The sequence below is a fragment of the Neopsephotus bourkii genome, unplaced genomic scaffold (assembly GCF_033783945.1).
Source record: "Neopsephotus bourkii isolate Nb327-2 ecotype Australia unplaced genomic scaffold, CSIRO-AGI_Nbou_v1 NB_1624, whole genome shotgun sequence".
Classification (NCBI taxonomy): domain Eukaryota; kingdom Metazoa; phylum Chordata; class Aves; order Psittaciformes; family Psittacidae; genus Neopsephotus; species Neopsephotus bourkii.
The window spans coordinates 11,057,219-11,084,981 of NW_026902099.1; the positions used below are offsets into that span (position 1 = coordinate 11,057,219).

The 27,763-nt window shown below is 37.0% G+C and overlaps 1 protein-coding gene across 4 annotated transcripts in view; it reads right to left on the reverse strand.

Moving 5' to 3' along the window:
* The window catches only part of FOXP2 (forkhead box P2), a 416,691-nt gene that overhangs the window by 283,074 nt on the left and 105,854 nt on the right, over positions 1 to 27,763 (reverse strand). For all 4 annotated transcript variants that reach the window (XM_061373083.1, XM_061373082.1, XM_061373076.1 and 1 more), the window contains exon 3: positions 7,597 to 7,680. The gene's annotated coding sequence lies outside the window, so the exon portion shown is untranslated. The remainder of the gene's footprint in view (positions 1 to 7,596; positions 7,681 to 27,763) is intronic.

The following is a 27,763-nucleotide window of genomic DNA, read 5'->3' on the forward strand; positions in this document are numbered from 1 at the left end:
AGGATGAAAGCTAAATATTCACCAACATGACTACAGTATGCACTGTTCAGATAATAACGACTAGTTTCAAATTAATTGCAAAACTTCTAGGACATGAGGTTGCATGACTTTTGTATCAAACTATCCATCTGATCTAATTCTAAATATTTAGTAGCTAACTTCACCAAAATAATAAATAATGATAATAGGCTGCATGTTCAATTACAGGAGCACAGGAGTACCTATATATATTTCAACAGATTAAAACAAAGTTTAATTCAGTATCTCCTTCAAATGTAACACTGAATTAAAAATACAGTCCATTTCCCCTTGCTGTAGTTAACTAGGAAACTATACTCAACCAAAGTTGAGTATAGAAGAAATTTCTATTTCAAACAAAGTTGAAATAAATTCATGAATTTCTAATTTGTACATGCTGATGTACCATGTCCTACACCTTATTCTCGAGAAGCCACTTTATATTGTTTAAACTACAGCAAGCAGTTGTAACTTCACAGTCTAAGATTACACAACTGGTATTTTCTTTTGCAAAACCTTCACTGGATCTGTTATAATCTTCATATAAGTACTTGAATCTATACGTGCACGTTTGAATGCAGGACCAGAACCACCACACAAACCAAAACACGGCCTATTTTGCTTCTCTAGAAGAAAAAAAAATCATAAAAAGTTCCTTCAAAAATGAAACTGTGAACATTCACCTTCTATTAAAAAAAAAACTGATGAAGTTAAGCACAGTTTTCTCCATCAAATCAGTAAAAAACTATCTCTTGTACGCTGACAATCACCACTAAATAGCTGTTTTAGAGACCACATTTAAAATGCTGCAGCTCAGTTCCTACGGGACCGTGATCTTTGTCCAGTTCCTAGATGACGGTGCCCACATCAAAAAAAAAAAAAAAAAAAAAAAAGAAAAATCATTACCTCTTGTTTTGCTACATGCCTCAATGTGTTTTCCAGGGGAGAAAAGAAATCACTCCACAAGACAGTTAACAAGCACCACTTACACATGTAAAACTCATTTAAATCAGTTTTTTGGTAACTCGAAAAGCAATCAAATAAACATCTACTCCATTTTCAAGATCTCATTTATTTTCAGGAATCGGACACACTGTTATTTCTTCCACGTGCAGTTACTTGCACTGAATGTGTTTCTTTACTGCCAGTGTTTTTATTAAAAAAAAAAAAGAGTTTTCAATAGCTAGCTCATCACATTTATCATGGACTGATTTCTGGATAAGGGCACTTCAAAAATATCCCCAAAATACAAATCATTTCTTTTAATGTGTTAATGGAAAACACAAGGAACATTAACATGAAAATCAGCCTTTCCAAATTACTTCGGATATGGTCAAGTAAGAGACCATGCTGAAAAAAATAGCATAAACAGGTTGTTCTGAGAAATATCAGAAACTGCATTTTGTTTCCTTAAGTTTTACAGAAATTCAAAGTAAACTACTGTTGAAATTTCTGTTTCTCTTGGTAAAATTAGCTCTTATTCTTTCTAAATCAATCTATGTTGGAGCAACTCACAGGTCTCAGTATTTTCTCCCAAAAATTGTGGTAATGCTTAATGGCTTTCCAATTTAACTAGAAAAAGCCATGAAAGAAAGAAAAGACTTCACAGAAATGAGCAGTGATTCTTCATCTTGGATCTCCTACCACGGAGAAAGCCCCAAGGCAATTCTAAGTATGTAATTAAAATCTAATTAAACTAATGTTCTTTGCTGCCTCCTCCAAAAGCCAACACTTTCTAACGATGTAATTTCATAGAAAGATGAAAACAAAAGGGTTAAAACAGAGATTTGTGACAGAGTTCTGTCTTCCTCTAGTCCCTCCCACAGAAAGACAAAGCTGTTGATGACACTTTTACTGACTGCCTGAACAGAAAGAGCACCAAGGAGTGCATGAGAAGAGACTTCCCTCAGGAGGATGGGAAGCTCTAGCTATCTTGCTGGCATCACAGTCAGTAAATTTTGCGTTTCAAGTGTTGAAATTTTAAGTCTGGAACACCTGTAAGAGCACAGAGGGTTTGGCCAGACACATGCAGTCATCATTATGGCAACAACAGAACAGAGGAAAGACCTCTCTGGAACACAGCTGGTGCCAGTGCATCAGTGCATTGTAAGCACAATAGAGTAATTTTCCCTCTTAAAACTATGACCAGCATGGGAAAATCTGAGAATACCATTCAGAGTTCTTAGATTTATTCATAATAATATTGGAAATATGTTTTTGACCAGCACTGTCCTTGCCATTGCACACACCCTCACAACTAGCTGTGTATTCCAGCTAACAGTTAATCTAGAAATCCATCTTTACTATGTTTTTCCAGTCTATCAACTCACTCTTGCAAGTCATTCTCAACTGGCTCATTCATAATTTATTTTGAGCCCAATATTGTGAAATCTCACAAGCATCCCAGCATTAAGTACCAACAGCACAATCTAAGAAATTTTTTAACTTTAAAAAATAAAATTGATATCTAATATAAAAGAGTAGATTTTATTTAAACAGAAAGGAAAGAGCAAAAAAATATATTTGTTATTTAATTGGCTGTGTTTCTAAGGTGGAAAGCTAAGGCTGTATCTGCAAACTTTATACATATATTTTTAACTTATGTTAGATTTCTTTTAATAATTCTAAGTGATTTTCACATTATTTATTTTACTCAACTAAAACAGAGATGTCTCGTTTCCTTGAAGAAGTGGCCAACTAGTAAGAAGGAAACCCCTAGTGTGACTAAAAAGACTAATACTCATTGTTATCCACATAAAAAAAAATGAGGTATATGTTATCTGTTGCATCTTAACTCACTATGTATTAGCTTATTTCTAAAAATAACACAGACTTACTGCACTGCTTATCTACAACTATTCCTTATAAAATATTGTGAGGAGTATTTGTGGTTTGTTCACAGTTACCTGAACAGTTTGTCACAACAGCTTGAACAGTTCATATTTTTGTATACTGCACCACACACAACTTTAGAAATGTCAGGGCTTACTGCAGCAACTTTACTTGTAATATCCAAAATTATGTCACTTAGTGATTATTAAAGACCTATAAAAGTAACAATCTATTTTGCATTATTCCACAGAATTATTTTCTGAAATGATAAACTCACCCTCGGTTAATCTCTATTATTTTCCTATATTAAGCTTTAACAGACTGACTATCCATCATCAGTCTCTTAAAGAATTGGAAGCAATAAGAAAATAAAATCTCTATATCCATTACACTTAAAAAAAAATAAAATTCCTCTGTTTGAGAGAAGTAACAATTTAAACACCAAAGGAAATTCCACTGGAAATGATGATAATACTTTCAACAATTATACTTCTGGTAAAAGCCATTAACAGCTTAACATCAAGCCAGCAGACACCTTTTCCTGGTATATTGTGCATAAAAAGTATTCCCATCTGTTTCAATGCATTGGCTTTTTCATGGGCTTAAACCTGTCAAATTATTCCATTTGATTTCAGAGAATTCTCATATGGCAATCTATTTTATTTACTTTATCTTCAATAAAATGGTTGAGTGAGCATTACCAACTATGAGACACAAGTTTCAATCAGTCCTCTGGCAAAGGCGTCAATCTACATTAGACCTACTGTGCTGTGAGCTGCAGCCAGAAAGCTGGAGTAAGACAGGGCAACAGTGAATGAGTGAGCGAGACCTAATAAAGCAGCAGTGAAGAGAGAGAAAATTCCCCCTAGACACTACCATACACTGCTTATATAATGCATGTGCCTAGTTCAACACACCAGTAGCTCCTTAATAAAGCTGACAGCTAAAAAGGAGCTTCAGACTCCAACTTTATTTTACATGACAACTACAGTAATGGTCCTCTGTTCTCAAGCAGGCCACATTTAGAAACATGTATTCAGTTCAGTTCAAAATTAAGAGCTCTCACCTCCCTCCTTCATGTCACTTAGAAAAAAAATCATAAAACTATTAAGATGCACCCCATCTCGCCTCATTTCACACTATTACCTGAAAAAACAATAAGACTTCAACTAGCTTTGCCTTCAAAATTTCTGTGCTAGAAAACACAAACCAACCCATGCATTTGAGCAGTAACTCATTTCTGAATCATTATCACAGTATCATTAAGGACTAATTCCAACAAATGTGGGGCATAACTCCTAGATGCAGTGAACACATCTCCCAAAACACAAACTTTGTAATATGTGACACAAGTTCATATTTGTTACGTGCTGTAAAAAGCATATTATTGTATTAGTGCTCTTCCCAGCAAATCAGACCATTAAGACCATACTTAATGTTCAGCTGAACTGAAGAGCTGGCCAGTTTAAATCCAGAGTTTGATACTTCGTACAATCACAGCAAAAAATTTTACTATCTCATAGTTCCAGGCCACAAAAATTTGGTTTTATCAATGGAAATTCCTTTTTGCCAAAAGTTGCCTTCAGGTTCCTCTAAATCAGTAATTTACAGCTATTTACAATCACCCTGGAAAGCAATTCAAAATTCTACAATAAACAGTATCTCTGTCCCTAATACAATTCCATTAAAATATAAAGTACTGTTTATGTTTTAGGCTCTTCCTGGTGGAAATCAGACTGAAGACAAAGCCCATCAATCCCTATCCAATTACTTCTTGGAAAGCCAACAACTTCTGTACATGCTCCATCGCTGCACCTACAGCAGTATTAAAACTTATCTGCCTTCTGACCAGACATGTGGAAGGGTTAGCCTTCTTTGTGGACAGTTACTGCCAATCATTTATCCAGCTGATGGAATGACCTGTACGTCAAATGTTTCACGTCAGTAATCAGCACGATCACCAGCAATGAGTCCTTACAAAACTCTTCAGACAGTTCCAGTTCAGCTGCAAGATGACTATTAGATGTACTTTGTACTGATCTAATGTGCAAAATAAACATATACAGACTGAATATTTGCTAGATATACAAAATGCATACATATACAACATGTGTACATGAATCGTACTTTTTAGAGCCCTGTAGTTCCAGCAAGAAACAGGAATGAACACAATGTTTTCTCTTCCCCAAATTGCTAACTCAGGACAGAAAAGCTCATTGACTTAAAAAAAAATTAATACCACAATTCAGTTCACTAACACAGAAAATATTCATATTTAGAAAACTTCCTTAGCTTTTTTCCCAAAGCCTAACTAACTCAGAAAATCCAGACATAACTGTACCACTAAAGTCCCAACAGTGTTCATTTAAGCCATTAATTCAAAACTGGAACATTTTTTCTCTGCTTTTGCATTTTTTCAACATGGATTTTTGTCTTGGTTTCAGTTTTCCAACCCTAACTCAGTTTTCTAAGACTTAGTCCTAAGTAGTTAACTGATCTATTGAAAGACAGGACAGAAAGCAAACAGATTTTTTTCTCTCTGTTAATTATAAATGCACTCATGAATGGAATTTTAATTTTTATGTATTGCTATCACCACATTTATGATTGAATCCTAGTTTTCAATCAGTGCAAAGACACTGTGTCCTGCCATAAAAAAAGTATCAACTTCAAATGGCATACTGAAGAATGAGCATACAGAATTTACTACTATTTCCTCATGGACTACAAAACCACTCCCTCTCCACTTTCACATACTGCAAGAAATAGAGGCCACTGCTAAAATGGCCAAAGAGATTTTTGGCTTTCTTTACAGAAAGCGTTTTTATAGATTGTATTTAACTTAAAGTTATGGAAGAAAATAATGAAGGAAACAGAACAACAATTTCCTCCATGTGCCTTAAGTTCCAGACATAGTGGAATTCAATAAAATGATACTGCCAACTATTATACATGTGTAAGTCAGTATTGCTGCATTTCTGACATTATTTGGTACAGAACATAGTAAATTTCCAGAAAAAAAAAATCCTTTTAAAATAAACATCTCTTGCTGGCTCACCAGATTTGAATTAGTACACAATTACCAGTTTCTGTCAAACCAAACAGTCCTCCAAGATATTGACTCTGTCTGTGAAGAAACTACCTCCTACTATTACAGACAAGTTACACTGTTCAGACGTGTATAAATATACACTAGAAATCCAGTCATACATAATTCCATTGCTACCTAGAAAGCAAAGAATCTGATTTTTTTTACTGTTTTCTCCATTTCCATGTAAGGAAAAACACTCCTTTGAAAATGTATTATTACATACAAACATACAGCCTTGCACAAATTTATAGGTTACAGCAGTAACAGCTATAGTTTCCCTGTACAGAGGTGTATAGCCCTTTATTTACAACATTGCTAAAGCTGATACTGTATCTACTTTTTACAGTTTCACCATCTTCACACAGTACCCTTCAGGCCAGTGAGTCAACTCCTTGGCAGAAGGTGAAGTTAAATCTGAAGAAAGGGATTTTCCTTTTTAATTACTCCACGAGTAAAGACAGTCACAATGAAAAAACATACCAGGATGGTCTCGTTTTGCACTGCTTTGAATTAGGTAAAAAGTCTGTGTTTCCTCCCAGAGGGTGAAACTTTAGAAAAACTTCTTATGAACATAGTTTCAGCACTAATTACTCTCACCATCAGTAACTCCTTTGGAACTACTTCTTTTCTTGCCCTTCTGAGTCATCACTTCATGACAATGGATATATCAGTATTATGGATTATAGAGGTATATCTTAGCATTTCATAATACCTTAGCAGTTACTGCACATGACAAACAAATTTTGCAACTTATACATTAAGATATTGCCTAGAATTTTGAATTTGAAATATTCTGCAAATATGTTCAGGGAATTTTCTACCCCGTAGGAAAAGCAGAATGTGAACAATTGCAACACTCAACATGTAGATTATTTATTGCAATATCGCGTATGAAAAATCTGAAATAGATGTGAGTGGCTTGTTAAGCTCTCGTCTTACACTAACTCCTTCATTATGTCCTTTCCCAGATCTCTCTAAAGTAAAAAAACCCCGGTATCAGTTGTACAGGATTCACTCAAGATAGCTGTGAAGGTCTGGAGCAGAGGAAGGTGTTCAGTGCAGGCATACCAAGTCCTATGGTGGTAGTATTCTCACAGCGCTTCTTCACAGGCAGGTTCAGACTCTTAACACACATAGCAATTGAAACAAGACCTGAAGTCACGGTCCTTGACATCATCGAATATTCCTGCTTATCAACAGAACAGGCATCACCCCAGTTTCAGGAAACCAGGAATATCCAAAACCAAGGATGAATTAATATTTAATCTTGCCTTTTAAAATTTTAATTTATTAGAATACACATGTATACAAGTAAAATGTAAAAGAATTTTCTGACCAAATTAGCTTAATTATACTCCTGATGCAGCTGATGTAATGAAACTACACAATGAAACTGAACTCCAGAGTTCCATAGACCTTGGTGAAAAAACAAGTTTTCACTTATTTTTGTGGCAGGCACTGAACAAGCATGTAGGGAAGGCCTACATGATTTAAATACTCTCTGCTATCTTGTCATACTGCAAGCAGTCATACATCTCAGTGAACCGGAGGATGCAGAGATCAGCTATTCAAATATGGGCTGGTAAGCAAGAACAACAATTCCAGAACCAATGAAAGTTGCAAAATAAGACTTCTGATTCTTGATGGGTACTCACCTGCTTCTTCTAAGCCTCAAAGAAACCTTTTCACTTCAACCTTGAACTGAAGTGATGTCCGAAATCAATTCCAGTACCATCATCCTGACAAGACAAACAGAAATGTTTACAGTTATTTAGACATAATCTAATGGAAAGAACACAGAATTTGGCTTTATCACAGCCTCTAATTAGTTCCAGATGTGCATAAGCTGCTTCATAAGTATTCTGAAAGAAACAGGAAGGATTTATACTTTTTAATTTTTGTATTTTGACATAGATGTTTTGGTTGAAATACCAAACAAGTTCAAAGAGAAAGATTCTTTCAAAAAGTAAGTCAGCTGAAAGGTAGTCCAAAGACATATAATTGTTCATCAAGTTTTTGTCTTGCAGCACAGGGACAGATAAAGCATCACTCAAAGTCTAGTCCTTTTTTTTTAATTCTATTTTTATTACAAAAGTACCCAAAGGCAAACAAGAGGGAGGCTTCCCTGAAGTAGTTTGTTCCAGACAGAGAACTGCACACAGTACCACTACCAGTAAGTTTACAGGGTCATCTGAAGGAAGGAACAGAAGCTGGGAGACAGCATGCCAATGAAATTTAAATCTATATGCATTTTAGGAAGGACAAAAGGACAAGTAAAGAGAAGAAAAACAACTCTGAGGCTTAGACTGCAATGAAGGGAGAAGGTAGGACAAGGCAAAAGAAATAAAGACCATGCAGACCAAGTAGAAAGTATATATACATTACCTGATCTAAATATATATATATATATATCTATGTCTGAGTACATTTCTCTTTGCTGCAGTCAAGTAACACAGATAATCCTACATCTCTGCTAGAATATTCACATGCACTCCAAAACAGAGGGGCTGCACACAAACTGTCAAATAAACATCTGGGAATTTTCTGGAACAGTGTTAGTTTGCAAAGAACAAAACTGTGGCAGAGTCCTGGAAATACTTCCAAGCATTTTTTAATTTACTAATATAGACACAGCCTCAATGCCTGAAACACTGATACTTCTAAAGCTGATGCTACCGGCCTCTCAATGGTGCCTCTTGGCAATTGTTCCTTGCTGACAAGGTCATGCAGAAGCAGACTGAAGAGTAAAATGAATGTACAATTTTAAAGAAAAGCCTGCTTTCTCACAGTTTAAAAAAATACATAAAAAAAAAATCTGTGTTCCAACTGTCATTATTAATACACACTTTGTTACAAGATGCTTGGACATTTAAAAGAGCTGCAGCTCTAACTTCTTCCTTTGTTTGTAGAGTGTAACAAAACCTGCTGGGAAGGTCGAAGTTCCTAGAAAACTGAAAGCTACCTAGCAGCCTCTGTAGTAGAGCAAGTGAAGAAGAGCAAAGAGTGACAGGCTGGAGGAATAAACACTACGTGAAAGGCCTGCACAGTAGGACAGCACTGGGAAACGAGAAGGAAATCTTATGAGCTCTTAATACAAAGAGAAAAAAGAAGAAAATGTTAAAAAGTGGATAAGAATCTAAGGTAAATATGAGGAGGTGAAGGTGCGTGGCAATTCTTAAAAGTTGTTGAAAAGTATAACATATGTCAATGAAACTTTGCTTGATGGTCATATGGTCACCCTGGATCCACAATGGAAATGTCCAACTAACAGAGCAGCATTACTCTTGCTCTCCTATTGCCTACTAAAAGATTGCAAGCGTAGCTTTGCTCTAAATCTTTGAAATTTCTTGCGCACCTGAAGTCTATACAGAAATATACCTTATGATTATTTCTTCAACAATATGTGTCGTTTACAGATGCATGTATTTCTCTTTTTTCTATATTCCTTTATGTCAAAACAAATAAGTTTCTTAAGCTTGGATCATATTAAACACATTGTGCTTCAACTCAGAAAGGAAGCCAAGATAGTTATAGCATGAAATCTTACATCAAAACAAGACCTATTTTGGCTAGATACAACATTCTTAAAAGAAATTAGTCTTAACATGAAAACAATCATACTCAATCTTGATTATCAGAATTTTACCTTTGGTCTTTTTTAGTGATCAGGATTTCTATAATTTTTCAGAAGTCAGTAAGGATGTATTGTGATGATGTGATGAATGTGTCAGATGCAGGCCTTATCTAGAAATTTTCTTTTTACCAGTACAAATCTTTACCTTTAGTACCTTAGATCTTTTGACCTATGTTTTATTTACACTACATTCCAGCATGGTTTACATGATGAAGGCAGCTGCCTCCGAAAAATAGTATTACTTTAGTTATAAACATTGATTTGACTTTTCCTTCCATCCTAAAACCGGACCTGACTTATTCCAGTTACGCCATTTTAACAATAACAGCATGTTCCATCCCTTGCACCATAGCAGGTAGACCTCTGATGACACTGTTCACCTCTCCCATGTTGACAGGTTTTTTTTCTATTCTTCAATATCTAACAATTCCATCTGCATTTCACCCGAACCCTAGAAGTTTACATTCAAATCCAGAGAACATGCCAACCAAAGCCTTAAAAACACGCAGATAGAACTTCATTTTTAAATACAGTTGCAGTGGATGGAAGTTCAAGCAATTCTGGCAGCTTAACGTGGTGTTGTTTACTCAGGCAGGAACACCCTTACCATCTGAACAGCAGAAAACAACCAAATTCAAAGTCACCTGCATGACACTTGACTTTCCACTCAGGTCCCTAAAATTTGAGTCACACAAAGAAATACCACAAACTCCTACAATATCTGAGAAAGGAAAAATTAACTGGACAAAAACTGAACTAATATGATATGTATGTTTATTAAAGATGCTTATTAAAACACAGATTTAGAGGAATTATAGTACATTTTTTCTCCTAAAGTGTGTAACAGTTATGATTACTCACCTAGCACAGAAGCTACATAGGTGGCAGATGCATTTTCAACACTGGCAGTGTTATGCAATTCAGGTAGCATTTTGTCATATGATACGCCACACTAGACTTTTACATAATAAAGCATTATTCCCTATACTATTCCCTATACGCACAACTAACGAATCTGGCTTTTATTTGAATGGTCAAGGTTGTTTCAGAAGTCACTAGAATATAAAAATAATTTAATTCAAGAGACAAATTCATTCTTAGATTAAGACATTTCTTTGAAACTGGGCTTAAATAAATGAATACAGTACCTGTGGGCTACAAACCTCCCCCTTTAACATTAGTTTGTTGCATTCACCTCTCAACTCATTTTAGGCTTTTGATTACAAACCAATAGGGTAAGCCTTCCTGTTGCTTGAACACTGCCCCTATGGCAAAATTTGGGGTTGATACTATATGGTCTCATTTGTTGGTGGCCTTTGGTCTTTTTAAAAATCTAAACAAACTCACAAAAAAACCCACCACATCTCTTTAAGCAGCTCTACTATTTGATAGATCAACAGCCACTGTAATGTGTCTCTATTTCACATAAGCATAACTTGCTCGCTATTTCTTCCATAGTAGAAATGGTTCAAACTGTGCGTTACTGCTTAAAGTGGGTATTTGTATGAAATTTTCCAGTGAAGCACTGGAACCATTCAGGAATATTTTAGAACATGGCTGAGGGCTACCTATATAAAGTTTCTTCAGATATACTCGGTTTAAATCAGATAGGTTGTGCCAAAGACACAACTGGTTTCAGTAAAGCAAGAATTACTTGCTAGAAATACTGACTGTAATTTGAAAGGCATACACATTCACTGGTATCCACAGCTTCCACCCTTCCATTGTATAGCCCTTCCACACAAAACCAAAAGAAGTCTTAATTCATAACTGGACTTCTGAACAAGTCTTAAACTGCACTATGTCAAAAGGACAACCCGGATTTTATTTGAAAATACATCATTTACACACAATCTATAATTAAGATTTTCTGAAAGTATAAAAGAAAAATATTTAAAGTTACTTAATAATCTATGTATTTTAGTTATATTTAAACTACTTAAAGATACTAATTTACCCTGTATAATTTACGTTTTTTAAGAATACTGTGTAAACTACAGAACTGAAAGTAAGAAAAAAATACTGCTTTTCTTCCTGAAGCCAAGTATTTAGTTAAACAACTTCTGTGACAAATACTCAAAAGCTCGTAACCAGATGAGCACTTCTAAATGCTGCTATAATTAACAAGAACATGAAAATAAATTAGTAGCTATGTTTTATAATCATTCCAAGGTTAAGCAACCCTATGAAAAGACCTTCATACTACTATGATCTCATTAGTCAGTTTTTACATGCTACTCTACGTTACTACTTAGACAAAGTGCTGCCATCCAGCGAGACCTGGACAGGCTGGAGAGTTGGGCGGGGAATAACTTGATGAAATATAACAAGGGAAAGTGTAGAGTCCTGCATCTGGGCAGGAACAACCCCAGGTTCCAGTATAGTTGGGGAACGACCTGTTAGAGAGCAGTGTAGGGGAGAGGGACCTGGGGGTCCTGGTGGGCGACAGGGTGACCATGAGCCGACACTGTGCCCTTGTGGCCAGGGGCCATGGATCCTGGGGTGTATTAGAAGGGGGGTGGTTAGTAGGTCGAGAGAGGTCCTCCTTCCCCTCTACTCGCCCTGGTGAGACCTCATCTGGATGTGTCAGTTTGGGCCCTCAGTTTAAGAAGGACAGGGACCTGCTGGAGAGAGTCCAGCGCAGGGCAACTAGATGATTAAGGGAGTGGAGATCCTTATGAGGAAAGACTGAGGGAGCTGGGTCTCTATAGTTTGGAGAAGAGGAGATGAGGGGTGACCTTATTAGTGTATATAAATATATAAAGGGGGAGTGTCACGAGGATGAGCCAGGCTCTTCTCAGTGGCAAACATGATAGGACAAGGGGAAGGGTACAAATGGAACAGAGGTTCCACTTAAACTTGAGAAGAAACTTCTTCTCAGTGAGGGTGACAACACTGGAACAGGCTGCCCAGGGTTGTGGATCCCTTCTTGGAGACATTCAAAACCCCCTGGACACGTTCCTGTGTAACCTTATCTAGGTGTTCCTGCTCCGGCAGGGGGATTGGACTAGATGATCTTTTGAGGTCCCTTCCAATCTCTAACATACTGTGATACTGTGAAATGAAAGCTGAATTTTGTTATGTCATCAGTAGCACCAAACAGAATTATGGTAGTGTTAGGAGAAGCAATCTCTTTTTTTTTACCTGGCACAGAGAAAACAATAAATTCCTGAATGCTTCTTGATCTGTCAACCTTCCCCAACTGTACCTTTTCCAAAATTTTTAACAAATGCTGTGTAATTATAGAATTTCACATGATATATATTCTGCAGCACTAAAATTAATCTTTAATTTTCACAGTATGGAATTTTCTTATCAAAATATCTGTACTCAATTAATCAAGACAACATGCAACTACGCAAGGAATAAAATTCACAGGAAAGCATTAAAAAATTATCATTTAATGCCTCGTAAATTGCATGGTGTCAGAAAAAAAAAAGATGACATGGACTAAATATATCATCTACTTCTGGTATGTCTCAGTCACTGTGTAACTGAGGTACAGGTTACATATAACTATATGAGGTCTGGAGAAGGGAAGAATGCTCCATTTAGGTGTTACATATCCTAAAGATTAATAGGACACTGATTACCTGTGCTTATCAAGGCACACTGGAGAAAATGGAGACAGTACAAATAAACGGGAAGCCTGGAGCAAAGGAAAAAAAAAACCCTCCTCAGCCTTCTCTTCTGAATAGTTGGGTATACAGACTAAACCACCCCTGAAGCAAGTCTAACTTGCTTTACTTGCCCTTACGTGATAAATAAAACCATGTTGACACTAATCTTGTAAGTATGCACGATACCAGTATCATATTCACGGTTATTTCTGAACAATTTATCCAACATGCACAGATACCATGCCTTACTTTATCTTCAGGCATGTCTGGCTTTCTGCTGAAAGCATACAATATATTGTAAGACAGCTCAGAGGAGAACCACTTTCCACTTGTTGAATTTTCTCATCGTAACAAACTGCAGCTGCTCACAGGATTTGGGGGAGAAGAATATAACCAAAGATGAAAGCAACTGACTGTTTTCTAAATAGCTTGATCTAAAATACTCTAAACACAATGGCACAGCAATCTTGTGAATTCTTTCCAGAGTTAGATTTTTTTTCTCCCATTTTCTCATGCTACATGATTACATGCAATTCAGGAATACTATTAGATGAAAACATAGAAACAACTCATTTAAAAGTATTACCTCATAAGAGCACATATATGGTGATCATCCTGGGTTGTCTTACGTATCTACGGATACGCAGATTTATACACCAGTAATACATAATGCCAAAGATGTCAAAGAGCACCTGACCTTTCTGACATGATGCATGCATCATATCACAGACTCGTTCACTCACAGTAGGAGGTTGTCTAGTCCAAACTGTATGAAGCAGTACCTGAATTCAGACTAGGTCACTTAGGACATCAGCCAGATGCATCCTCAAATTTTCCAGAAAAGGCAGTTCCACAACCTGGCTTCTCTAGGCAACCTGTTCTGCTGCGTAACTGTCTTTTCATTGAAAATCTTTTGCCTTATATTGAATCTCAACTTTCACACATTAGAGCTCCACACAGTCCAACTGTTCCTTCATGTAAAGGGCAACCCTCCTGCCTCTTGTCCTGCCTCCTGACTCTTCTGTAGGGCTGGCATCATCCATCATCAAACTCCCGCCATTCATGTTGTTATGCTACTTGGTAGTTTATTCCAATGACACCATAGTTCTGCATCTACATACAGAGCTCTAGCTCTTCCTGTTTCTTCACCACCCACAAAAATCCCATCTAAATAAACTGACACCCCAACAAAATCAATGAAATATAAGAAAATAAACAGCCACACATACAGCATCCAGGGCAAAAGAAACACAGAACTGTTAAACTCCACCCCCAAACAATGCAAAACCCCCTAATCAATGAAAATACACCAAAAAATGTCCACGAGCTGCCAGAAAAAATGACACACACCCCTTAAGCTTCTAAAATAAAGACAAAAAAGCAAACGGGGAGAAAAAAAAAACAACAAACCAAAAATGTTAAAATAACTGGAAGAGCCAACAAGCAAACAAACAAGAAAAGGTTCCAACCTTTTCAACCTACTTGGGCAACCATATTCTCGTACCAAATAAGCTACCCTAAAGTCTTCAGCTGTGCTGTATTTTCATAAGGACCAATTCAGGTTACTGGGAAAGCTCAACGATTCAGCTGGGTTTTGGTTGGTTGGTTGGTTGGTTGGTTGGTTGGTTGGTTGGTTGGTTGGTTGGTTTTTCCCCACATCAATTACAGAATGACTGCTCTTGATTATCAGATCCATCTGGAGGTTAATGGCCCATTCACATTAAACAACCCAGAGACTCATCTTCAACAATGGGCAAGGAAGAAGATACTGAGAAAGACAGAGGCTATAAACATAACCCATGTTCTGAACAAATCCGTAAAATACCTAAAGACACCTAAGGAACAGAACACCTTTATAACTCTGAAAAATGTTCTTATAAGTATGGCAGGTAAATATTAGGGCTGTTAGATATTTCTGCCTGTCTTGTAGGAGTACATGACACACTGGGGTATGACCCAAAGTAAATTTCTATCCAGAGTCAATAACTGCTTTGATGTAGATTGGAAACTATGTTCTTGAAGGAGCAACAAAAGACAAAAATCTCCACCATTATTTCAAAGAGGGTCACTGAATAAAAATGAGTAAGCTTGTTACAAGGAAGAAAAAAGGGGCAGCTACAAGAGTCACATCTTCACAGGTGGCACAGAGGCTGATTAAAGACACCTTTTGCCAGCTCAGAAGAAATGCATGCAACCTATCAAAAAAGACTGAGAAAATCCAGAGAAGGGAGCAGTCATGAACAAACACGATGAAGAAGGTTATTAGAAAGAAAAAGGCATCCTTTTTAAAGATCCGGGTTTTGTCAAAGTGAGGAAAACAGAAAGGACTGTAATCTCCGGGAGGCTTAAACATAAATACACAGTAATAGGTTAGATGGCTGCAGGGACCAGCAGCTCCCTATGGGCAGCTCCTGCCCGTAGCAGGACAGGCCAAGCCTGGGGATCAGGATTAAGCCTAGTGAGTAGTCTCCCACATACAGCCACCTAGAAGCTTCTGCCAGGGCTGGCAGAGATAAAAAGCCACAGAAAAATTGGGTTTGCATCCATGGCAAAGGAGACTGGAGAAGTTATTAGGCCAGACACCCTCCTTAGAGATCTCCAAGAGAGGTTCTGTATAAACTGAAGTGCCATTAGGAAAGATGAGAACAAAATTACAAACTGAGCTCTAAGAGATAATTTTTATGTTGATATCCCATCAACATCTCTAAAGGAAAACGAGTGATAATAATAATCGACAAATGCCTGCCTCAAAACTGACTATCAAAGAAAGGTGGCAATATGAACTCAGTCCTAAAAAATCTACACAACATCCAGAAAGCTAGAGATCAATACACAAATTCACTGTAGCCAACTTGGTCCAGACTACAAGAGTTTGTGCATGTCAATATACATGAGGCATGTTGGGAAGGAGTCAACATTCCAGAAAAGGAAAGCCATGTCTCAGATGATTACAGGTTTTTTTGAGAAGTCACTGCAGCTGTGTAAGTTCAGTGGCAATGCAACAGTATTTAGAATCCAGTATATAACTCTTTCCCTCCCTAGACAAACAGGTTACGGTAGACCTGTCGAAGATCTTTATGACCTTATGAAGTTTAACCATGGCAAGTGCAAGGTCCTACACCTGCATCAGAGCAATCGCAGGCATAGCTACAGGTGGGGCAGAGAAGAGATCCAGGGCAGCCCTGCGGGGAAGGACTTGAGGGTGTTGGTCAGTGAGAAAATGAACGAGCTGGCAGTGTGAGCTCGCAGCCCAGAAAGCCAACTGTATCCTAGGTTGCATCAAAAGGAGCGTGACCAGCAGGTCAACGGAGGCGATCCTGCCCCTCTACTCTGCTCTTGTGAGACCTCACCTGGAGTACTGTATGCAGTTCTGGTGTCCTCAACATAAAAAGGACATGGAACTGTTGGAACAAGTCCAGAGGAGGGCAGCCTTCCAGTATCTGAAGTGGGACTATAAAGATGCTGGGGATGGACTATTCATTAGGGACTGTAGTGATAGGACAAGGGGTAACGGGGTCAAACTTAAGCAGGAGCAATTTAGATTGGATATAAGGAATAAATTCTTTACTGTTAGGGTGGTGAGGCACTGGAATGGGTTGCCCAGGGAGGTTGTCAATGCTCCATCTCTGGTGGTGCTCAAGGCCAGGTTGGACAGAGCCTTGGATGGCATGGTTTAGTGTGAGGTGTCCCTGCCCATGGCAGGGGGGTTGGAACTTGATGATCTTAAGGTCCTTTTCGACCCTAACTATTCCACGATCCAGAGAAAACAGAATAGTCCAAAAGTACAGATGACTTCTGTACAGGCACTAGCTATGTAGAGTATGATGCTACAGGTTAAAAAAAGAGATCTAAGAAAAGTCCAAACATGGGAAGGGCATTGCATGAGAGGCCAACACTCCAGCCAAAGAATTAGCAAGCCAAGTTACTGGACACATGTTCAAAACAAAAAAATAGGGTGATTTCTTACAAAATTTATTACTGAGCTACAAAGATCTTGTTCCTTAATAATTATAAAGAAAAAGTGCTGTAAACTGTTATCTCTATATAATAATTTTCTTGCAGATATTTCATAAATTACCCTTTTTTCCCTGAAATCCAGCCCACATGACAGAGGTACATAGACGTACTTCAAAGAATTTGACCCATTTTTGTTATCACAAACTCTCATCAACACAACAGGATCCTCAATTAAGAAAAAAAGAACATTTCAAAAACATTTTTTATACACGTTTCTGTTCAAAACTAGCATAAATGCATGTTATTGTAACTGTAACTGAAGTCACAAGTATTATGTTAGCTGCTAATTGCTACGAAGCAGGGTAAGAACATCAGTAAAGACACGTGAGTATAAACCCAGTCCTACTGGCCTCCTGTATCACTCATTACCAAAATGAAGTATGTAATAACTTGCAGGTAACAACTTGATCTTTCATGAAGAAAAATCTGCATGAGTGGTTAGTTTCTAAGTTGGACCTTAGGTAGAAAAAGTAATTACACGCTTACTTGGCTGCTGTAAGCAGTTGCTCTGCAGTACCGTGGTTGTGTTCTGGCCACACTTTTCTAGATCCTGTGTGAATTTTGGGACAAGAACTTTAAATTGTATAAAGAAATCTGAAATCAGCTTTAGAAAACATACTGTATGCAGGGTCCAAATGCTGCTGTCAACTTCTGGAAACTGTCTCACATACCTGCAGAACTGTAGTACAAATCTTCACACTCAGTAGGTTTCTGTATGTGATCCCACAGTAAATACAGAGGTAATACCTTCTACAACTATTTTTAATTACCTTTCGGACAATATTGTCACAGCAGCAAAGCCTCTTACTCTAGTGATTTAAACCAATAGTAAAAGCCAAAGAAGACTGATCAAATCTTTGATTTTCATTAAGATAAGCCAATGTATTTATTCATGGAGAAGCAAGAGTGCAGGAATGAGTTTAACCTATTTAATGGACTTAAAAACCCAACAATTTTTAAGCAAATGAAGGGCACAAGTTAATTTAGGCATTTACACAAGTTCTTATTTCTGCATCAACTTTTATAACAAATGAGTAAACCAATTCCCATAGCAACCTCCTGTACTGTAGGAAGCACACGTTGCTTATGTAACTTCTGAAACATACAAATCAAAACATAATGGGAATGTGGACATCTTTTGTATTTTAAAAGAAATATATTTTCTTATACAGACATTTTTATCCTCCTCTTGTGACTTTCAACCAATCAATAAATTTTGAATGAATAAAATGTCCCTCATACAAACACTTCTGGACACTGCACTAACTCAATGCGAAACAAATAAAGTAAAATATTAATAAGCCAACCAACACATTTTTGCTTTCCAAAATATTACCATATTTTCTTTTAAAGAGGGATGACTGAAATGCATATGGTGAGAGATTCCTGGCAGGTAAGAACTCCAAAAAGGTACAATGTGATTACTTTTGCCAGTCACATCATTCACTTTGGCTGTTACTGAGCCAAGGAATTTTAATTTATGACAATTGACTGAATATGATCCTGTGGAAATTCCTGTCAGGGATATGAGTCTGATCCAACGCCCCAGAAGGAAAGTCTTTCCACTGACCCACTAGGACTCACTAAAAACTGTCAGGTAACACATGGGCTCTGTTCCTAAACTGCTTTTAGTTTAAACTGTATAGAAAGTGGCACAAACATATAGTCTCCAACCCTGAAAAAATAAGCCCCCTCCCCTCTAAAATGAGGAAAATGAAACATAAAAACTTACATTTACATTCCACAGAAAATTACTACGTAATACCTAAACTTTAGCTTCTAGTTTCCATATCTTACCATGTGACAAATAAAGGTCTCTCCTTGCAAAAAAGTAGTTCATGTTTTTATCATTCTGTCAAAACAGCATTTTAGCTATGCTAGCAATATACTTTAACTATTTAGTTTTGAGTTTTCAGACCAAGTAGGCCATTCCCCACCTAACCTCAAGGCCTCTGTCAGGCATCTCTCTTCCCTGGGCAGCATTCACTAACACAGCCAGAGCTAACAGGAGATACCTTATTTAAGTTTATGCTTCTCACTTCACCCAAAAGCACAGAACAATTATCACCCTTACAGATAATTCAGCGTACTGGGTGTCTGCGGTGAGGCGCTGGCAGCAGGGGCTACAGGGTGGCCTCTGTGAGGAGGGTCCAGGTGCCAGACACAGCCGGTTCCAGTGGCACTTCACTCAACTCTGCCTAGCGCTGGTATCAGTAGAGCTGCTGGGTAGGTAGGGTTATAGCCAATCTCCCATTCCACCTATGGTATGAGAAAGGGATAAGGCAAGAATGCTGAATGTAAACCTCTTCTCAGATACAAGATGCAGTTGTCCTCCTATCTTGAGAAGTGAAAGGGTTGTGCAGAGAATGACAAGTACCAGAAATCTAAGCATAGATATATTCCCTGGTTTTGATATATTTGCAGCTCTTTTACAGACCAATTAACTGTACAAGCTTCTCTTCTTGCTGGAAAACATTAATGTGATATTCCTTATGATGCCCAGAGGTGTGCACCAAAGCAATTCACAGATTCTGCAAATTGCCTGAGCTCCAAAAGAACAGATTTCTCATCGAGAATACAGAACCTGAGCTTGGAGGTACTCCAAGTGGCTTTTCCAGACTTTTAACGAGGCAAATCAAACTGTCAGGAATGGTGAGGGAAACATAAACCGATCTCTGCTGCAGATACCTTTTGGATCTTATCTCTCTACCAGAGAGGATAACCTTAGTAAGACACACCTGAAAAACAATCAGAGTTCCCATTTACTACTGAAGACTCACTTCTCCTATATGCCGTACAAACAGCAGTAATACAATTTCCCAGAGACAGAGGATAAAGGAAACAAAAACAGAAGAAAGACAGAAGCAATGATTAAACATGCTATCAGCAGGCAATCAGCATGCAGGCACATTATTATTTCTTAGTAACAGTTAATTTCCTTATATGTTTGCTTTAGTCTTGGAAGAAGAAAAGAAACTATGCATTTAATTGAAATGCCTGGTAGCTTTTCCAATATTCCTTTTTTATAAATCAAATGCATTTTATGTATATGGATATATTTGGCATTTTCACTTCCATTTTTCCCTTGTTACCACTGTAACAGTGAAGTGAAAGCATTCATTACGTTCAGCTTCTGCCTTTCAGTTTTTTACTAATCAGATTTCTAATAATTCTTCCCTATTCAAATGCTGTTGCAGTGTTTATACATTTATTTTACAGTGATGTGATTGTTGTTTCCTGTAATTGTTTTACAATTGCTTTGTAATTACAATTGAAAACAACCAAAATAACACCTAAAACCTGCCTAACAAATCAGGATATTTCTCCTATTAATGTAAACATTCAGAAATTTTGAGATTACCCCCTCCCGTGATTTTTTATGATTCTGAACATCATGTTTTAAAATATCCCACCTATATGATACTTGTACACTATACTGTCATGATATCACAATTGAAGCTATCAGAAGAATTGCTCACCAGCATAACCACGAACACAAGTCAGGAGTGACAAATGCTGCGTTCACCCATGAACAAACAGTACATACAACAATACATATACACTGCTAAACATGTCATTTTCCCTGTTATTTTTAATGAAAATTAAATTGAAAAATACATTATTTTATACCTGAATATATGACATACCACCAAGCTCTTCAGTTTTGCATATTTTCATGGTTGAAGAATAAACTCCAGAAAATATTAACCACCCACAGAGATCACCTTGACATGCTTTTGCTGCAGAAAATAGAACATTATACAAACTACTGAAGCCTGAAGCATACTCAAAACATCACATCCTATTTGCAAAATGCACAGAAAGAATAACGGGATCAGTAAGAACATTTTAAAAGTAATGTGTTATATTCACTTTTAACTCTAGAAAAAAACAGGTTTCTCAAAAAGCAAGCATACTCACTTTCCAAGATGATGAGACTACGCTGAACCTATTTGTTGGATAAATTCTGCTTAATTTTACACATACAATCTCAAAGACATTAAAGAGGACAATTAAGCCATAACCATAAAAAATATGTATGTCTGATACGAATACCAGAGGACAAGCTATTGGACAGCCACTGCCCTTATATGAAAAACTGGCAATCACATCAGAATTTCACAAATCCGTATTTGAAAAGAATCTAGTATTCAATTTAACTTACTTTGAAGGAAGGCAACATTCGTAAAAGCCTTCATCTAAAAATTACAGTGTACTTCCAGCTATGACTGTTCCTGAATTTAGAAAAATCACTGTGAAGGTTCAGGATGCACTTCTTTCTCAGAAGTTCATGCGAACAGCCACAGGACTTCTGGCCATAAAGAAAAGGCTGTGCAAGTTTAATGCAGTTATGATTTTAAATATTTTTTTAAAGGAATTGCCAAGAAAAGTATGATGTTACAGCTATGACAGTAAATATCAGCCTTAGTGACTTGGGAGAACCCTTCCGATTCTAAGTTCTGAGGCCAATACATAAATTCACACAAATTCAGAATGCACAGGTGAAAGACAGATAATGTGATACAATTACAATGAGGACAAATAATATAACACTGTCTAATAAGAAGTTTCATATATGAAGATCCTTTGCCATTATTCCTGCTTCACTCCATATAAAGAAAAATATGCATTGTTGACTATTCTACTAGAGCAATTCAATCTCTTAATTGCTCTGAGTCCTCAATAAAGAGGACAACACAAAGGAGTAAGAAATTGCATCTGTGAAAAAAGAAATATGCTACATATAAGCATGTTTCTTTCAAAGGAAATATGATCCCACAAGAAGGAAAACGTTATCTATTTTCCTACCAGTAAATAAAGTTGCACCACATAAACATGGAAGAACCTATTGTTCTTCCTACACCTGGGTAGTAAGACAAAATCTGTAAGCCACTGTGGTGGAGGAAGGAGAGGACTGACATAGAAGGAGCTATCAGGATATTCAGGGAGAAGCCAGAAGAATTTCTGGAGGTTACGTGATGCACTTGTACAGAGAAAGATTTAAAAGTTGCTGTGCTAGAAAGCCATTCTGTTTCACTGTATGTTTTAAGTAATGTTTAAGTATTCTGATGCATCATTAGTATAGGCATCAAAACTAAGGTTTCCCAAATCACTAAAGTTTCAAGCATTTGAACTATAATTACACCAGTTTTTAGGCTCCCTTTTTATTTATTCTGTGATTTGTTTTATTGTTGGTACTATCACCCTGCACATGCTGTAAAAGTCAATAAAGCTCAGAAGTTTAATCTAGGACTGGTGGGAACAGGCTGGGTATTCCAATCACACATTCTTGCCTGCATATTTCCGTCCATTTTCTTCCATTCTTTTCTTACAATAGCAAAATAATATTTCTTAGACTACAGCCAAAAAATCCAACATGTTCTCACTTCTGAAACTTGTGTCTCTAATGGAAACCAGCAACAATATGACAGACCAAGAGGAGGGAGAAGAGTGGCACCTACAGGACCACAATACAAAGACCTCTCATGAGTACCTCTATGAAGTAGAAAATATGTACGTGACAAATGCTGCTGCCCCACATACCTCTCTATCCCTTAAGTCAGCATACTGTGTTGCACATTCATGACATGAACTGGAATATCCACTGAGCTACATAAAGCCTTACTTGAACAAGTGCGGTTACTGCTGTACCTCTTCCTATCCAAGGAATGCTAAAATTATACAATATAGTTTCACATTATAAAAAAAAAAAGTCTCTCAGATGCATGGTATTTTCTAAACTTCTGTTGGACTATTTTTCTTTTTTTGCCCTTGTTTATTCTTTCTTCTCTCATGAAATAGTTCACCATGTTGATTCTCAGGATCCTTTCAAAACTTGAACTCACTGTGTTTCATAATTCCACAGGATTTCACAATAATCAGACGACCTTTTTAGCAAGTAATTTTGCCTGTCCTTTTCAGTAAAAGCAGAAACTATCTTTCAGAATGACAAATGAAGCAAAATAATGTAAAAACTTAAGAATTTTCATAAACACATTCTGTCAGTACTGGCAGAGTACTGACTGCCTCTACGACTGGCAGAGTTTACAGTGGGAGAAAAGAGAACCATTCGGAGCTGATCGTTATAAATTCCAATTGCGCTTGTGGTTTGTGCAACGTATCTCATACACTTTGGCAAAGCTTCACTCACCATCTAGATTTCCAAAGTAATGTTCTGAGCTAACAGGTGTATGAACCGCTTCATGAAGTAAAATTCTATGAGCAATTAGCTGCTGAAGTGTCATCACTCAGATACTGAGAGCTCTTTCACGTGCATTGTCACTGCACTTTTAGCAAATCCTCAATGTAGTCATTAGGGAGGAAGAAAATTGAGACTTATCTCAACAGAAGAGGCACACAAAGCATTTAGAAAAAGCTGCACACAAAACGTGGTGCAACATGAGTTCAATTATCTCCTTATGCTACAGTATGAGGATGCAGGATGTGAAAATAGAAGGGAAGTAGTACAAAGACTAAGATGCAATCTGCACAATACAGACAGCAGTTAGGTAAAGGGCATAATAAACATATCTGAGCACTGTAGTGAATTAAAAAAAACACAAAAAGGTGTGAGAGGGAGGCACCTGAGGGCACCACGGCCTGGAAAGCAGCTGTGTTTGGAGGACTATGCTGGAGCTCAAACCAAGTTCCTTTACTAGCATAAAATACAAAAATATCTGGTATTTTTCTAAAGCTTTTTTATAGAAGTCTGGTGCTCACTTTGTTTTATTTAACATTTAACATGTTTAAATAAAGACAGATGAATTGAAGTCTTCCTTTTACCATAATGATATATCAAGAGTTCATAAACATTAATGGTATTCATCAATATTTGGAAAATTTGTCAGCAATTCAAAACTGCTGTAAACTACACTGAAAAGCCAGATGCCAGAATCACACCCTGTCACTCCTACTGCTATTGAAATAGCAATAATTGCATTATATTTCCTTTGGACCTTATATTGTGAAAGCAGTATGCAGCACAAGTAGGATGAGAAGTCTAAGGCTGTAAGGCTATTTTCTCAGCCAGGCATTAGACTTGGTGCCCATTTACACACTAAGAACATTAACTGGGGTGGAAAAAAGGCTAACCTGCAATTGAAAACTTACAGAGAGTGCTCAGACTCCCAGTATAGCTGTTCTTTTTTTTCAGTAACAATCATTCTCACTGTTCAACACTGTCCAGATAGGGCTCAACAGAGTATTTATGGACATGTGCAGCATCTTTTTTGAACTAATACAAAATGTAAATAGAATTTATGGGTTCACACTTCTAAAATACCTATATTTAGATAAAACCAAGGACCTGATAAAAATACTACAGCAAGGTTTCCATGTCCTGGGGTACGGGGTACAGCAGTTTAGTTCTACACATCGTTTCTTGCTGTTTTCCAAGTACTGCCAGGGAGAACTTCCATAAATTTCAATGGAAAATTCCTGCTTCATAGCTGTAAGTAGACAATATGACTTGATACAAATATTTTATTGACCAAGTTTGCAATAATGCCAAGTGTTTGTTCTCAAGCAGCAATCCCAGCATAGTTAAAATCGTGTTGAACTTGTAATATGAAAAACTGTTTGTTTTACAATTCAAGATAGTCAAAGCACCAACTGTATTCACGAATACTGATCAGCATGAACTAAGATCATCAACCTAGTCTAAAATGACATCTGACTAAAAGTGGCTCTAATGGCTCTATTATCTTGTGTTGAATCTCTATCATAGAATCACAGAATCATAGAATCCTAATCTGAAGGCCCCTGCCACATATCTAGAACCAGCTCAGACCAACTTAGGTCCCCAAATGACAGTAATCAATAGAAGCCTTCAAACAGTTAGTGGAAGGAAAGAAAAAGACACTTTTAAAGAGTCTTAAGAGATTTACCACAGAACCCTACAGTTGTCTAAAGTGCTTGCTAAAGCAGCTTGTCCCTCTCCAGTGACTATTAACAGATTTTATGTATACTAGTCTGCTAGCACAGGCACCTAGAATAAGGCTGTCAGAATATACTAATTTTCCTTGTACATAGACACTTCATAATAGAAATTACTGAAGTTGTGTTTTCTTTCAAAAAGTTTAAAAAGAAATAAAATACTTCCTTCACATCTCTGTCATTATGAGATTCTTGAGCTTCGTTTCTGTCCTGTGGCATCTTTATTTTGAAAAAGCAAAAAAATACCACACCACCAAACAAACAATAACAACAACAAAAAAAATCTGAAAATGATCTTCACATAACAAGCAATGTGTTTACTGCTTCCAGCACTGAAAACCATCTGCTTATTATCTCTGATAGTATGAGCTTTGCTTTATTCTCTACTAGGCCTTCACAACACAGTGGCAGCAGTGCTGCTTATAGGTGTACCCAGAACAGTGCATTAGACTGCCCAATGAATTTTAAATTAGTAAAGACTGCATCAATGCCACCTTTTGAAGACTTTTCAACAAGTGATGACGGCAGGGTAGAAAGGTGGCTGAAAGATTAGAATCTACATTGCCCCCTTTTTTGCACAGTTTGCCCAACATCTGCAAATACCCTGCTACCTATTTTGGTCACCAATTTTATTTAGTAGTCCTGCACTGAAATTCTGCTGCAGCATTCAAGGATTTCCATTAGAGTATGTCCTCCCTATCAAATACCTCCATAAAAGCAGAAATGTCAAAAATACAGGTCTTCCAGGCACATCTGTAACTCCTCTGGTAACAGATGTTCTGGTACTCAGCATCAAACCAGTTAATACAAGTTTGGCATTTGCATTACAAACCTCACATCTGGTACATAAACAAATTTGTTTGGGTATCCAGTTAGTGTTTTCTGCAGCTTAGTTTAAAACAGCATCTGACTAAGAAAATGCCTCTGTAAAACTCTGGGTTTAATCTCATTAGTCTTAATCTTTGGGTACCTGCAACGCATACCTACATACTACTGACGAGTAATGAGAGTTCAATTAAGCAGGACTTAATGTACCACTAGACTCAAACCAAAAACATTAAAAATGATGAAATTAGCTTTTCAAATAATATCTGGTAAAGAATAGCATGAGATATTTACAACTTTAAATGGCTCTTCAAAAATGTCTGCTTTCCTCAACACACCAGTCACTTTGGATCATTCTGCCAGTGTAACTTCATCATGGCACGCTATGCTGACATACAGCTCTAAGTCAGAATAGAAATTTTAGCCAGTTTGAAATAGACATACTGGTGTGTGTAGTTATCTTGGATTCTTTGGGGATTTTGATTAAATCCCAGCTATTTATTTAATTTAAAAAATAAATTATTCTGCAGATAACATACATATAGCTACAAATAACCACAGAAAAGTTACTGCAAAAACCAGTAAAACTTCAAAATAGAATTAAAAATATTTAAATTTACTTCTGAAGTTTTACAGAAAAACAGGCTATTCAAAAGGTTACCTACAAAATACACCTGGAAGAAGCAGGATATAGTCCTACTGCCAACAGTGTTGTTATAAACTCTTTTTAGGGCTTAAGGAACACAGGTTCTATGGCAAAATTATGTATCAGTATTTTAAAATATTCTGAAGACTGATCAAATCAGAGGTATTTAGAGATACAGGGAATAAAAGAGACTGCAGGAATTAAAAAAAAATAACAAAAAGAATTTGAGCTTAATGAAGACAGAAAAACACACAACTGAAAACTGACTGATGGCACAGATCATCTGTCATCCGAATGACAATCACTTTCTCTTCAAAGAGAATAAAGAAAGAGGTGAGAATGCAAAAGGCAGTATTAGTACAGGTTGCTGGGGAAAACAGCTAGAGAGAAAGATACTTTCAAGGGTATCAGTGTATGGGGAACAGATTAGCAACTAAGAGCATTTAAAAAAAAATAGGACTACATGGACATTTGATGTATTTTTTCCTAATCATTTTGTGATTTTGAAGTATTCTGAGATATTACAAGAAGGGCATATCTCAGACTCCAAAACTGGAATAAAACAGATAGTGGTAATTACTCCCTAAGAATTACAGACGACATGAGTTACAGTTTCTAACTCTTCTTCCTGCTCTCCATGCCATACTCGGCCAGGGAACTGAAAGACATCCCCATAGCTATGTGAGACTTAACAGCTAGGTGAAGCCCATGTGGTTGAGGCTATAGACTTCAGTAAAATCCGCAAACACCTACCACTAAACCAATCATCAGTAAAAACTATGTACAAAAAAATCTGATAAAAAAATCTAAATTATGAGAGTGTATCAGTATCTACATCCTTCGTCAAAACATTAGTGCAATGTTTGCTCTTTGTTGCTTGTAGCTATTCAGAAAATATTGGTGGACTAGCAATCTGAAGCTTTCCTATGCAGAAGTTACCTCCTAACCAAAGGGTCTTTTTTAGGATTAAACCTTGTCTGCCCCTGTAACACTTCCCTGTAACCTACACTTTAAAGCTATGCCTCCATAAACCTTCAACCCTGGAAGGTGTTATCCTCCAATATACCCACCTTTCAACAGGACCTATATGTCAGACAGTAGACTTAGTATCTCACAATCCACATATCACTGCCTTTGATCCAACT